Consider the following 13,057-nt stretch of genomic DNA (forward strand, 5'->3'; position numbering starts at 1 on the left):
AGATCAGGAATACATAATAAAAAATACACTACAAACTCTATTGGAATTTAAGAAACACTGTGTAAATAACCTTTTTTTTTTTAAGTTCAGGCGGAGGTGCTCTCAGTTGGAGATGAGGAACTTATTGGAAGCTGGATAAAGGTCATTCTTGCTATGCTTTAGCAAAGAGATTGGTGGCATTTTGGCCCTGCCCTAAAGATCTGTGGAATTTTGAGCTTGAGAGAGATGATTTAGGGCATCTGGCAGAAGAAATTTCTAAGCAGCAAAGCATTCAAGATGTGACATACCTTTTTCTGAAAGTGTACAGTCATATGCATTCACAAAGAGATGGCCTGAAATGGGAACTTATGTTTATTTTTATTTTTTTATTTCCATAGGTTTTTACATTTTTTATTTCCATAGGTGGTGGTGTTTGGTTACATGAGTAAGTTCTTCAGTGGTGATTTGTGCGTGGTGATTTGGTGCACCCATCACCTGGGCAGTATACATTGAACCCAATTTGTAGTCTTTTGTCCCTCACGCCCTTCCCACCCTTTCCCCCGGGAGTTCCCAAAGTCCACTGTATCCTTCTTGTGCCTTTGCATCCTCATAGCTTAGCTACCTCTCATGAGTGAGGACATACGATGTTTGGTTTTCCATTCCTGAGTTACTTCACTTAGAATAATAGTCTCCAATCCTATCCAGGTTGCTGTGAATGCCATTAATTCACTCCTTTTTATGACTGAGTAGTATTCCATCATATATATGATATATTCCATCACACATATATCATATATATGATGGAATACTACTCTCTCTCTATGTATATATATATATGCCACAATTTGTTTATCCTCTCGTTGATTGATGGGCATTTGGGCTGCTTCCACATTTTTGCAATTGTGAATTGTGCTGCCATAAACATGTATATACAAGTATCTTTTTCGTATAATGACTTCTTTTCCTCTGGGTAGATACCCAGTAGTGGGATGGCTGGATGAAATGGTAGTTCTTGATAGTTCTACTTTTAGTTCTTTAAGGATTCTCCGTACTGTTTTCCATAGTGGTTGTACTAGTTTACATTCCCACCAGCAGTGGGGAAGGGTTCCCTTTTCACTGCATCCATGCCAACATCTATTATATTTTGATTTTTGATTATGGCCATTCTTGTGGGAGTAAGGTGGTATTATTTTGTGGTTTTGGTTTGCATTTCCCTGATCATTAGTGATGTTGAGCAATTTTTCATGTTTGTTGGCCATTTGTATATCTTGTTTTGAGAATTGTCTGTCCATGTCCATAGTCCTCTTTTTGATGTGATTATTTTTTTCTTGCTAATTTGTTTGAGTTCCTTGTAGATTCTGCATATTAGTCCTCTGTTGGATGTATAGATTGTGAAGATTTTCTCCCACTCTGGGTTGTCTGTTTACTCTGCTGACTGTTCCTTTTGTCGTGCAAAAGGTCTTTAGTTAAATTAAGTCCCACCTATTTATCTTTGTTTTTGTTGCATTTGCTTTTGGGTTCTTGGTCATGAAATCTTTGCCTAGGCCAATGTCTAGAAGGGTTTTTTCTGATGTTATCTTGTAGAATTTTTATATTTTCAGGTCTTAGATTTAAGTCCTTGATCCATCTTGAGTTTTTTTTTTAAGGTGAAAGATGAGGATCTAGGTTTATTCTCCTACACGTGGCTTGCCAACTATCCCAGCACTATTTGTGAATAGGTTGTTTTTTCCCCACTTTATGTTTTTGTCTGCTTTGTTGAAGGTCAGTTGACTGTAAGTATTTAAGTTTATTTATGGGTTCTCTAGTCTATTCCATTGGTCTATATGCCTATTTTTTTTTTAGCAGTACCATGCTGTTCTGGTGACTATGGCCTTATAGTATAGTTTGAAATCAGCTACTGTGATGCCTCCAGGTTTGTTCTTTTTGCTTAGTCTTGTTTTGGCTATGCATGCTCATTTTTGGTTCCATATGAATTTTAGGATTGTTTTTTCTAGTTCTGTGAAGAATGATGGTGGTATTTTTATGGGAATTGTATTGAATTTATAGATTGCTTTTGGCAGTATGGTATTTTCTCAATATTAATTCTACCCATCCATGAGCATGGGATGTGTTTCAATTTGTTTGTGTTGTCTATGATTTCTTTTAGCAGTGTTTTGTAGTTTTCCTTGTAGAGGTCTTTCACCTCCTTGGTTAGGAATATTCTGAAGTATTTCCTTTTTTGCAACTATTTTAAAAGGGGTTGAGTTCTTGATTTGATTCTCAGCTTGGTTGCTGTTAGTGTATAGCAGAGCTACTGATTTGTGTACTTTAATTTTGTATCCTGAAACTTTGCTAATTCATTTATCATTTCTAGGAGCTTTTTGGAGGCATCTTTGGGGTTTTCTAGGTATATGATCCTATCATCAGCAAACAGCAACAGTTTGACTTCCTCTTTACCAGTTTGGATGCTGTTTATTTTTTTCTCTTTTTTAATTGTTCTGGCTAGGACTTCCAGTACTACATTGAATAGAAGTGGTGAGAATGGGCATCTTTGTCTTGTTCCAGTTCTCAGAGGGACTGCTTTCAACTTTTACTCGTTCAATATTATGTTGGCTGTGCATTTATCATAGATGACTTTTGTTACATTGAGGTATGTCCCTTGTATGCCAATTTTGCTGAAGGTTTTAATCATAAAGGGATACTGGATTTTGTAGGGTGCAGCCCTTTGGGGCTTAGCGGGTGTTCTCCCCATGTGCAGAGATGAGAGATTGTAATAAATACACAAGACAGAGTGATAAAGAGAAAGCAACTGGGCCGGGGGGCCACTACCATCAAGACATGGAGACTCATAGTGGCCCTGAATGGCTGGGTGTGCTGATATTTATTGCATACAAGACAAGGGGGCAGGGTAAGGAGGGTGAATCTAGTGATCATAGGACAGGTGGCCCTTCCCTTTTAGGTAGCCCAAGCAGAGAGAAGACAGCATACATCAGCGTTTTCTTCTATGCACTTACAAGAAAGATCAAAGACTTTAAGACTTTCACTATTTCTTCTACCGCTATCTACTATGAATTTCAAAGAGGAACCAGGAGTATGGGAGGAACATGAAAGTGGACAAGGACCATGACCATTGAAGCACAGCACCACAGGGAGGGGTTTATGCCTCCAGATGACTGCGGGCAGGCCTGGATAATATCCAGCCTCCCACAAGAAGCTGGTGGAGGAGAGTGTTCCCTGACTCCTCCAAGGAAAGGAGACTCCCTTTCGCAGTCTGCTAAGTGTTGGATGTCTTCCCAGACACTGGCATTGCTGCTTGACCAAGGAGCCCTCAAGTGGCCCTTATATGGGCATGACAGAAGATTCACCTCTTGCCTTCTAGGTCACTTCTCACAATGTCCCTTCAGCACCTGACCCTATACCTGGCGGTTATTCCTAGGTTATATTAGTAATGCAACAAAGAGTAATATTAAAAGCTAATGATTAAATAATGTTTATAATGATTGATAATTGTCCATGATCATCTCTATATCTAGTTTGTATTATGACTATTCTTATTCTATTTTCTTTATTATACTGAAACAGTTTGTGCCTTCAGTCTCTTGCCTTGGCACCTAGGTAATCTTTCACCCACAGGATTTTGCCCAATGCTTTTTCTGTGTCTGTTGAGATGATCATGTGATTTTTGTTTTTAATTCTGTTTGTGTGGTGTGTCACATTTATTGACTTGCATATGGTAAACCATCCCTGCATCCCTGGTATGAAACCCGATTGATCATGGTGGATTATCTTTTTGATATGTGTTGGATTCAGTTAGCTAGCATTTTGTTAAGGATTTTCATCTATGTTCATCAGGGATATTGGTCTGTAGTTTTTTTGTTATGTTCTTTACTGGTTTTGGTATTAGGGTGATACTGGCTTCATAGAGTGATTTAGGGAAGATTTCCTCTTTCTCTATCTTGTGGAATAGTGTCAATAGGATTGGCACCAATTCTTCTCTGAATGTTTGGTAGAATTCAGCTGTGAATCTGTCTGGTCCTGGACTTTTTTTTTTGTTGGTAATTTTTAAAATTACCATTTCAATCTTGCTGCTTATTATTGGTCTGCTTAGGGTTTCTAATTCTTCCTGATTTAAGCTAGGAGGGTTGCATCTTTCCAGGAATGTATCCATCTCCTCTAGGTTTTCTACTTTATGCACATGAAGGTGTTCATAGTAGCCTTGAATGATCTTTTGTATTTCTGTGGTGTTAGTTGTAATATCTCCTGTTTCTTTTCTAATTCAGCTTATTTGGAGCTTCATTTTTTTCTTTTCTTTTCTGAAACGGAGTTTCACTCTTTTGCTCAGGCTGGAGGGCAATGGTGTGATCTCAGCTTACTACAACCTCCACCTCCTGGGTTCAAGCAATTCTCCTGCCTCAGCCTCCCAAATAGCTGGGATTACAGGCACCTGCCACCAAACCTGGATACTTTTTTTGTATTTTTAGTAGAGATGGGGTTTCACCATGTTGGCCAGGATGGTCTCAATCTCTTGACCTTGTGATCTGCCCTCCTCAGCCTCCCAAAGTGCTGGGATTACTGGAGCCTCTTTCTTGTTTTCTTGGTTAATCTTCCTAATGGTCTATCAATTTTATTTGTCTTTTCAAAGAGGCAACTTTTTGTTTCATTTATCTTTTGTATTTTTTTGTTGTTTCAATTTCATTTCTGCTCTGATCTTGGTTATTTCCTTTCTTCTGCTGGACTTGGGTTTGGTTTGTTCTTGTTTCTCTAGTTCCTTGAGTGTGACCTTAGATTGTCTATTTGTGCTCTTTCAGACTTTTTGATGTAGATATTTAAGGCTATAAACTTTCCTCTTAACCACCTTTGCTGTGTCCCAGAGGTTTTGATAGGTTGTGTCACTATTGTCACTCAGTTCAAAGAATTTTTCAATTTCCATCTTGATTTGTTGACCCAGTGATAATTCAGGAGCAGGTTATTTAATTTCCATATATTTGCATGGTTTTGAAGGTTTCTTTTGGAGTTGATTTGCAGTTTATTCCACTGTGGTCTAAGAGAGTACTTGATATAATTTCAATTTTCTTAAATTTATTGAGACTTGTTTTGTGACCCATTGTATGTTCTATCTTGAAGAAAGTTCCATGCATTGATGAATAGAATGTATATTCTGCAGTTGTTGGATAGAATGTTCAGTAAATATCTATTAAGTCTGTTTGTTCCAGAGTATAGTGTAAATCCATTGTTTCTTTATTAACTTTCTGTCTTGATGACCTATCTGGTGCTGTTGGTGGAGTATTGAAGTCCCCCCCTGTTGTGTTACTGTCTGTCTCACTACTTAGGTCTAGTGGTAATTGTTTTATAAGTTTGGGAGCTCCAGTGTTAGGTGCATATATATTTAGGATTGTGATATTTTCCTGTTGGACAAGGCCCTTTATCATTATATGTTTCTCTTTGTCTTTTTAAACTGCTGTTGCTTTAAGTCTGTTTTGTCTGATATAAGAATAGCTACTCCTGCTTGCTTTTGGTGTCCATTTGCATGGAATGTCTTTTTCCTTAGGATGTTAAGTTTGTGTGAGTCCTTATGTGTTTACCTTAAGTTTATGTGAGTCCTTATGGGTTAAGTGAGTCTCTTGAAGGCAGCAGATACTTGGTTGGTGAATTCTTACCCATTCTGCAATTCTGTATCTTTAAAGTGGAACATTTAGGCCATTTACATCCAATATTAGTATTGAGATGTGAGGTACTCTTCCATTCATCATGGTATTTGTTGCATGTATACTTTTTTTTTTGAGACAGAGTCTTGCTTTGTTGCCCCGGCTGGAGTGCAGTGGTGTGATCTCAGCTCACTGCAACCTCTGCCTCCTGGGTTCACACCATTCTCCTGCCTCAGCCTCCTGAGTAGCTGGGACTATAGGCACCCGCCACCCTGCCCAATTTTTTTTTGTGTTTTTAGTAGAGACGGGGTTTCACTGTGTTAGCCAGGATGGTCTTGATCATCCTGACCCTTCATGATCATGCCCACTTGGGCCCCAAAGTGGCTAGGATTCGGCGTGAGCACCACGCCTGGCCACCTTGGGTTTTTTTTAAACCGTATTTTTTTTTTTTTTTGAAGACGGGTCTTGCTCATGTTGCCCGGGCTGGAGGCAAGTGGGCCGGATCTCAGCTCACTGCAAGCTCACGCCTCCCGGTTTCGCCCCATTTCTCCTGCCTCCAGCCTCCCGAGGAGCTGGCACAGGCGCCAGCCACCTCGCCTGGCTAGCTTTTTGTATTTTGTTAGTAGAGACGGGGTTTCACCGTGTTAGCCAGGATGGTCTCAAACTCCTGACCTCAGTGATCCGCCGTCTCGGCCTCCCAAATGCTAGGGATTCCAGAGCTTGAGCCACCAGCGCCCGGCCTAACCGTATTTTTGTTTTATAGGTCCTGTGAGATTTATGCTTTAAGGAGGTTCTGGTTTGATGTGTTTCCAGGATTTGTTTCAAGATTTAGAGCTCTTTTAGCAGTTTTGTAGTGCTGGCTTGGTAGTGGTGAATTATCTCAGCATTTGTTTGTCTGAAAAAGACTGTGTCTTTCCTTCATTTATGAAGCTTAGTTTCACTGGATACAAAATTCTTGGCTGATAATTGTTTTGTTAAAGGAGGCTGAAAATAGTGCCCTAATCCCTTTTAGCTTGTAGGATTTCTGGTGAGAAATCTGTTGTTAATCTGATAGGTTTATCTTTATAGATTACCTGATGCTTTTGCCTCACAGCTCTTAAGATTCTTTCCTTCAACTTGACTTTAGATAACCTGATGACAATGTGCCTAGGTGGTGATGTATTTGTGATGAATTTCCCAGGTGTTTTTTCAGCTTCTTGTGTTTGGATGTCTATAGGTCTCTAGCAAGGCTGGGCAAGTTTTCCTTGATTATTCCCCCAGATATGTTTCCCAAACTTTTAGATTTCTCTTCTTCCTCAGGAATGCCAATTATTCTTAGGTTTGGTTGTTTAATATAATTCCAAACTTCTTGGAGGTTATGTTCATTTTGTTAATTCTTTTTTCTTTGTTGGTTTGGGTTAATTCAAAAACCTTGTCTTCGAGCTCTGAAGTTCTTTCTTCTGTTTGTTCGATTCTGTTGCTGAGACTTTCCAGGAAATTTTGCATTTCTCTAAGTGTGTCCATTATTTCTTGAAGTTGTGATTGTTTTTTATTTATGCTCTCTATTTTACTGAAGATTCCCCTCATTTCTTGTATCATTTTTTGAATTTCCTTAAATTGGACTTCACTTTTTTTGGGTGCCTCCTTAATTAGCTTAATAATTGACCTTCTGAATTCTTTATCAGGTAAGTCAGGGATTTCTTCTTGGTTTGAATCCATTGCTGGTGCACTAGTGTGATTTTTTGGGGGTGTTAAATAACCTCATTTTGTCATGTTACCGGAATTGTTTTTCTGGTTCCTTCTCATTTGGGTGGGCTATATCGGGGGAAGGTCTGCTGCTCAAGGCTGCCATCCAGACTCTTTTGTCCCATGTGGTATTCTTTTGATGTAGTGCTCTCCCCACTTTCCTAGGGTTGTGGCTTCCTGGGATCCGAGCTGTAGTGATTGTTATTTTTCTCCTGGATCTAACCACCCAGCAGGCTACCAGGCTCTGGGCTGGTATTGGGGGTTGTCTGCACAGACTCATGTGATGTGGATCATCTTTAGGTCTCACAGCCATGGATACCAGCACCAGCTCCGGTGGAGGTGGCAGGGGAGTGAAATGGACTCTGTGAAGGTCCTTAGTTGTGGTTGTTTAATGCACTGTTTTTGTGCTGGTTGGCCTCCTGCCATGAGGTGGTGCTTCCAAGAGAGCATCAGCTTTGGTAGTATAGGAAGGATCAGGCAGTGGGCAGGGCCCTAGAGCTCCCAAGAGAATATGACTTTTGTCTTCGGCTACCAGGGTGGGTAGGGAAGGACCATCATGTGGAGGGAGGGTTAGGTGTGTCTGAGCTCAGACTCTCCTTGGGCAGGGCTTGCTGCTGCTGCTGTGGGGTTGGGAGTATGGTTCCCAGGTCAATGGAGTTGTTCCCAGGAGGATTATGGCTGCTTCTGCTGCCTCATGCAGGTTGTCAGGGAAGTGGGGGAAAGCTGGCAATTACAGGCCTCACCCAGCTCCCATGCAACCCTAAAGGCCAGTCTCACTTTCACTGTGTACCCCACCCCGCAAGAGCACTGAGTTTGTTTCTAAGCAGTGGGTGAGCAGGGCTGGCAACTTTCCGTAGGCTACCAACCTCCCAGCTAAGCAAGCAAGGAGGGCGTTTGTGCCTCCCCACCTGCCAAATCTGCACACTGAAATCATACACTCCTGTGAGTTCTGGCCAGGAGACTTCATATTTGGTTGGAATTGTTACAAAGTTCACCTGGAGGTTTCCTTCTCCCTTTGGTCTTTTCCCAGTTCCTCTGGCAGCCCTCCCCGAGGACTCCTGTGAGACAAGGTAGAAATGGCTTCCCAGGGCTTTTCCCACTGCTTCCTCTAACCATGTATTTTGCTTGGCTGTCAAATTTGACGCAGCTCCAGGTAAGGCCAGTTCCTTCTCCTGTGATCTAGACCTTCAGGTTCCTCAGTGGGGATGTGTGTTTGGGGGCGAATGATCCCCATTTCCCATGTTCACAGCCTGGGCACTCACAGTATTTTAGGTGTCTCCTGGGCCCTGCAGGAGCAATCCACTCCCTCTGCTTTTTGTATGAGAAAAAAAATCTGTATGGTGAATTTTGTCTTAAAGTAATAGTCCCAGCTACTCAGGAAGCTGAGGTGAGAGAATGGCATGAATCCAGGAGGCAGAGCTTACAGTGAGCCGAGATGGCACTACTGCACTCCAGCCTGGATGACAGAGTGAGACTCTGTCTCAAAAAAAGAAAAAAAGGAATATAACTGGTTGGGCTGGGCATGGTGGCTCATGCCTGTAATCCCAGCACTTTGGGGGGCTGAGGCGGGCAGATCACGAGGTCAGGAGATTGAGACCATCCTGGCCAACATGGTGAAACCCCATCTCTACTAAAAATACAAAAAAGTAGCTGGGTGTGGTGGCGGGCGCCTGTAGTCCCAGCTACTCTGGAGGCTGAGGAAGGAGAATGGCATGAACCCGGGAGGCGGAGTTTGCAGTGAGCCGGGATTGCACCACTGCACTCCAGCCTGGGCAATAGAGCTAAGGGAGGAGACCACCCCTCATATTGTCTTATGCCCAATTTCTGCTTCCAAAGAAAGAAGTAAAAACTAAAAGGCAGAAATGAAATTCACAGGCAGACAGCCCGGTGCCGCACCCTGGACCTGGTTAAAGATTGACCTCTGACCTAACCAGTTATCTATAGATTTCAGACATTGTATGGAAAAGCATTTGAAAATCCCTGTCCTATTCTGTTCCATTCTGATATTGGTGCATGCAGCCCCCAGTCACATACCCCCTGCTTGCTCAATCGATCACGACCCTCTCACGTAGACCCCCTTAGAGTTGTGAGCCCTTAAAAGGGACAGGAATTGCTCACTTGGGGAGGTCGGTTTTTGGAGATGTGAGTCTTGCTGAAGCTCCTGGCCAAATAAAGCCCTTCCTTCTTTAACTCAGTGTCTGAGGGGTTTTGTCTGTGGCTTGTCCTGATACAGAGTGAGACTCTGTCTCAAAAAACAAAATAAAACAATGACAACAAAAAAACCCCGTGGACTTGAGTGAAAAAAAATTCAGAAAAAAACTATAGTATACCTGTTATGGGATTCTACCCTGACCACTGTTTTTGAGCTCTTATTATTTTCCTACAACTTGGACTAAATCCTAAATCATGTCCTTGTTACAAGTCTCTAAAATAGACTGGGTTTTAATTTTCATGTTTTAGTTGACCTCCCAATGGAATAGGGTTTTAAAAAAATTCTGTCACATAAATTTTTTTAAATTTTATTTTAAAAAATGTACATTAAATTTAAATTTTAATGTACATTGTATTTCTACTACATATCTCTCATTGTCATACTTCTTCTGAGAAAACTAATTCCATGGTACTCCAAAGGCTAGAGATGATTCCACAAGTAATAACAGCTACAGATCAATGTCTTCAACAGGACTATTGGAAATGAACCTTCCCAGTGACAAGGGACACCTTGACACTTATATTTTGATCATCAAAGCTTTCTAGAAGAAAGACTTTTTATCAAGAGGGGGAGATGAGAGAAAACTTTTATCTGAGAAATGTGAGGTTTTTATTAGGCCCAGAGCAGCATTAAAATAAGACAGTAATCACATCCTACTCCCCGACTTTTTAGCTATGTATTTGTCTCCTGAAACTGCTTGTTATCACCATAAGTAGCTACAAATTAACCTAAAAGTGCCATGCTGCGCACTAAAACCCACACCCCATAGTTTAACAACATAAAGCCAATCAATAGCTTATTTTAATGTAAATTCTTGGTAAATAATTCAGGAACAGCCTCTTTTCTCCCTTTAAAAATCAATTTACAGGCTGGAAATGGTGGCTCATGCCTGTACTTCCAGTGCTTTGGGAGGCTGAGGTGGGAGGATCCCTTGAGGCCAGGAGTTTGAGACCAGCCTAAGCAACATAGCAAGACCCTGTCTCTGCAAGACTTTTAAAAAATGAGCTGTGCATGGTAATGTATGTCTGTAGTCCTAGCTACTGAGGGGTCCAAGGTGGGAGGATTGCTTGAGCCCAGGAATTCAAGGTTACAGAGAGCTATGATTGTGCCACTGCACTCCAGCCTGGACAACAGAGCAAGACCCTGTCTCTATTAAAAAATGAAAAAAAAATCAACTATAACTGCTGCTAACTGGAATGTATTTTCAGGGCAAATTAAATCTTTGATCCTGGGTTACAATTGTTAAGTTTGGCCTAAATAAACTGTCTACTTACATTAATTTTGACCCAGCTTCTTCCTTTTAGGTCATGTGGAATAAGGACAGTGAGAAATGGGTCTGATATCTCTTTCCTTGATTGTCTTTCTCTTTCAGCTGAATGCCAAGGCAGGAAGAAATGAAGAGTGGGAGCTTTTGAGGGTAAGGCTTTGCTATTCAAGCCTGGGCTGTCACGGGTGTAAATGTCACCTCTCCTGCCCACAGGTCTTGCGTGCACAACCATTGAGGTCCTTGGTTCCTAGAGCCAGGTCTTCTCAGAAATGGGGTTCTGAGAAAGAACTTGTGTGAGGGAATGAAAATGTGGACCCTTCTTCTCATTCTGCTCTGCTCTCTGGGGGATGACCCATGGATGGAGCTGGGTAGGGGTTATAAGCCAAAATTAAAATTCTAAGCCCACTACAACCAATGGGCCCCTCCTCTCAGACAAGGGCATTCCAAAGTTAACCTGAAAAACTAGTTCAGGCCATGACAGGAAGAGGGGGCCGGGCATGCTTCATTATGCTCCCCTCCCTTTGGAACTCAGGTACAAATGACCAACATTAACATTAAAACAGAGATCTTAAGACTTTTTATAACAATAAGATACCAAATTCCAGCCTGACTTGAATATAGCATTGTATGTCAGCGTGCAGGCCCTGAATGAAATCAAAGCATTTTATCCTAAAATGTATTTCTTTGACATATTTTGAAATGGCCCTGCAAAGCTGTTGTGGAGAAAATCTGCATTCTGCAGAGAATCCCTTTTCCTTTTCAGGTCTTTTCCCTGATCCAGGAGAGAATTACCTGAGTCTGGCACCTTTTAAAGTCAGATAAGAAACGTTTACAATCTGTTTTCTCTGAAGGCTGCTACCTGGAGGCTTCATCTACATAAGAAGAACTTTTGTCTCAACAGCCCTTTATCTTAACCCATACAGTCCCTTCTACTGACTCCAGGTCTTTAGATAAACTCTTTAAACCAAATGCCAATCAGAAAATCTTTGAATCTGCCTAAAAACTGGAAACCCCTGCTTCCAGTTTCCCTGTCCTTCTGGATCAAACCAATGTACATCTTATATGTCTTATGTCTCCCTAAAATGTGTAAAACCAAGCTGTAGCCTGACCACCTTGGGCTCATGTTCTCACAATCTTCTGGGGCTTGTCATGGGCCATTGGTCACTTGTATTTGGCCCAGAATAAATCTCTTAAGATATTTTACAGTTTCACTCTTTGTCGACAAGGTCCTACTCACTTAGGACAGAGACATGGTGGGAGAATCACTGGACCTTGGGGGAAAAATGTTGAGGTCCTGACTTTGGACACATTGCTATCATCTCTAAATATCAGGCCCCTCCTGTGAGAGCGTATGTGGCCTCCCAGCAGGACCTGGTGCTATGACAGTCACCTGGACAGGTACAACAGCTCTGTGTAAAGGACACAGCACTGCACATGTTCAGCTTTGCTGTTATGGTCACTGATCTCACAGCTTGAAAATGAATTCCTGGAACTCTAAGGATCAATTTTAAAGTAGTCAGTGCCCAAAGAAAGATTCAACTCAGCCTCCAACGAGGACCCTTTGCTCCTACCTTCAACTACTATATGCCAGGCTCTTGTTCCCAGCTCACAGAATCACCTGAGAGGCCTCACAGTGATAACGGGCCAACTCTTACCTGAGGAAAGTGGTTCATCTCTTCCTTTATTCCAGATACCCCTTCCTCATTTCCCATGGAATTTCAGGGCCCCAGGGAGCATGGGATTGAGTTGGGAAGGAGAAACTTAGGGAATGAATTGACAGGACGTGTTGGTAAGAGGGATGAAAGCAGCATCAGAACCCAGGATTGGGGTCCTTGTCAGGATACTTGGCTGTCTGTCCTTTCTTTTCCTGGATGCACAGTTTGCTTCTTGCTCTTACAGGCACCTGCATAAGCTCCAATTTGAGGACAGAAAAGGATATTATGTATTCTAGGTCTGGAAAATAACCATGGGGTAGGTTCAGGGATGCTCTTGACTCTACTGTGAGAAGGCCAGGGTACAACTTCATTACCTGGCTCCATAAGCTCCTACCCTGGAGAACAACAGTAATATATTGGTTCCCAAGTTTTAACATCAATTCATAGCCAAAGTCCAGTAATCTCTGTCCTAGCCCAATTAGCCTCAGACTAGAAGGAAAAAACCTGCACTCCAACAAAATCAGAGTTACTGACCCATTACAATGAGGGTGATAACACCCCAGAACCGTGGGATGTCTCACCAAACTAAAGAAAA

This window comes from Rhinopithecus bieti, unplaced genomic scaffold (assembly GCF_001698545.2).
Source record: "Rhinopithecus bieti isolate Rb0 unplaced genomic scaffold, ASM169854v2 scaffold_13617, whole genome shotgun sequence".
Lineage (NCBI taxonomy): Eukaryota > Metazoa > Chordata > Mammalia > Primates > Cercopithecidae > Rhinopithecus > Rhinopithecus bieti.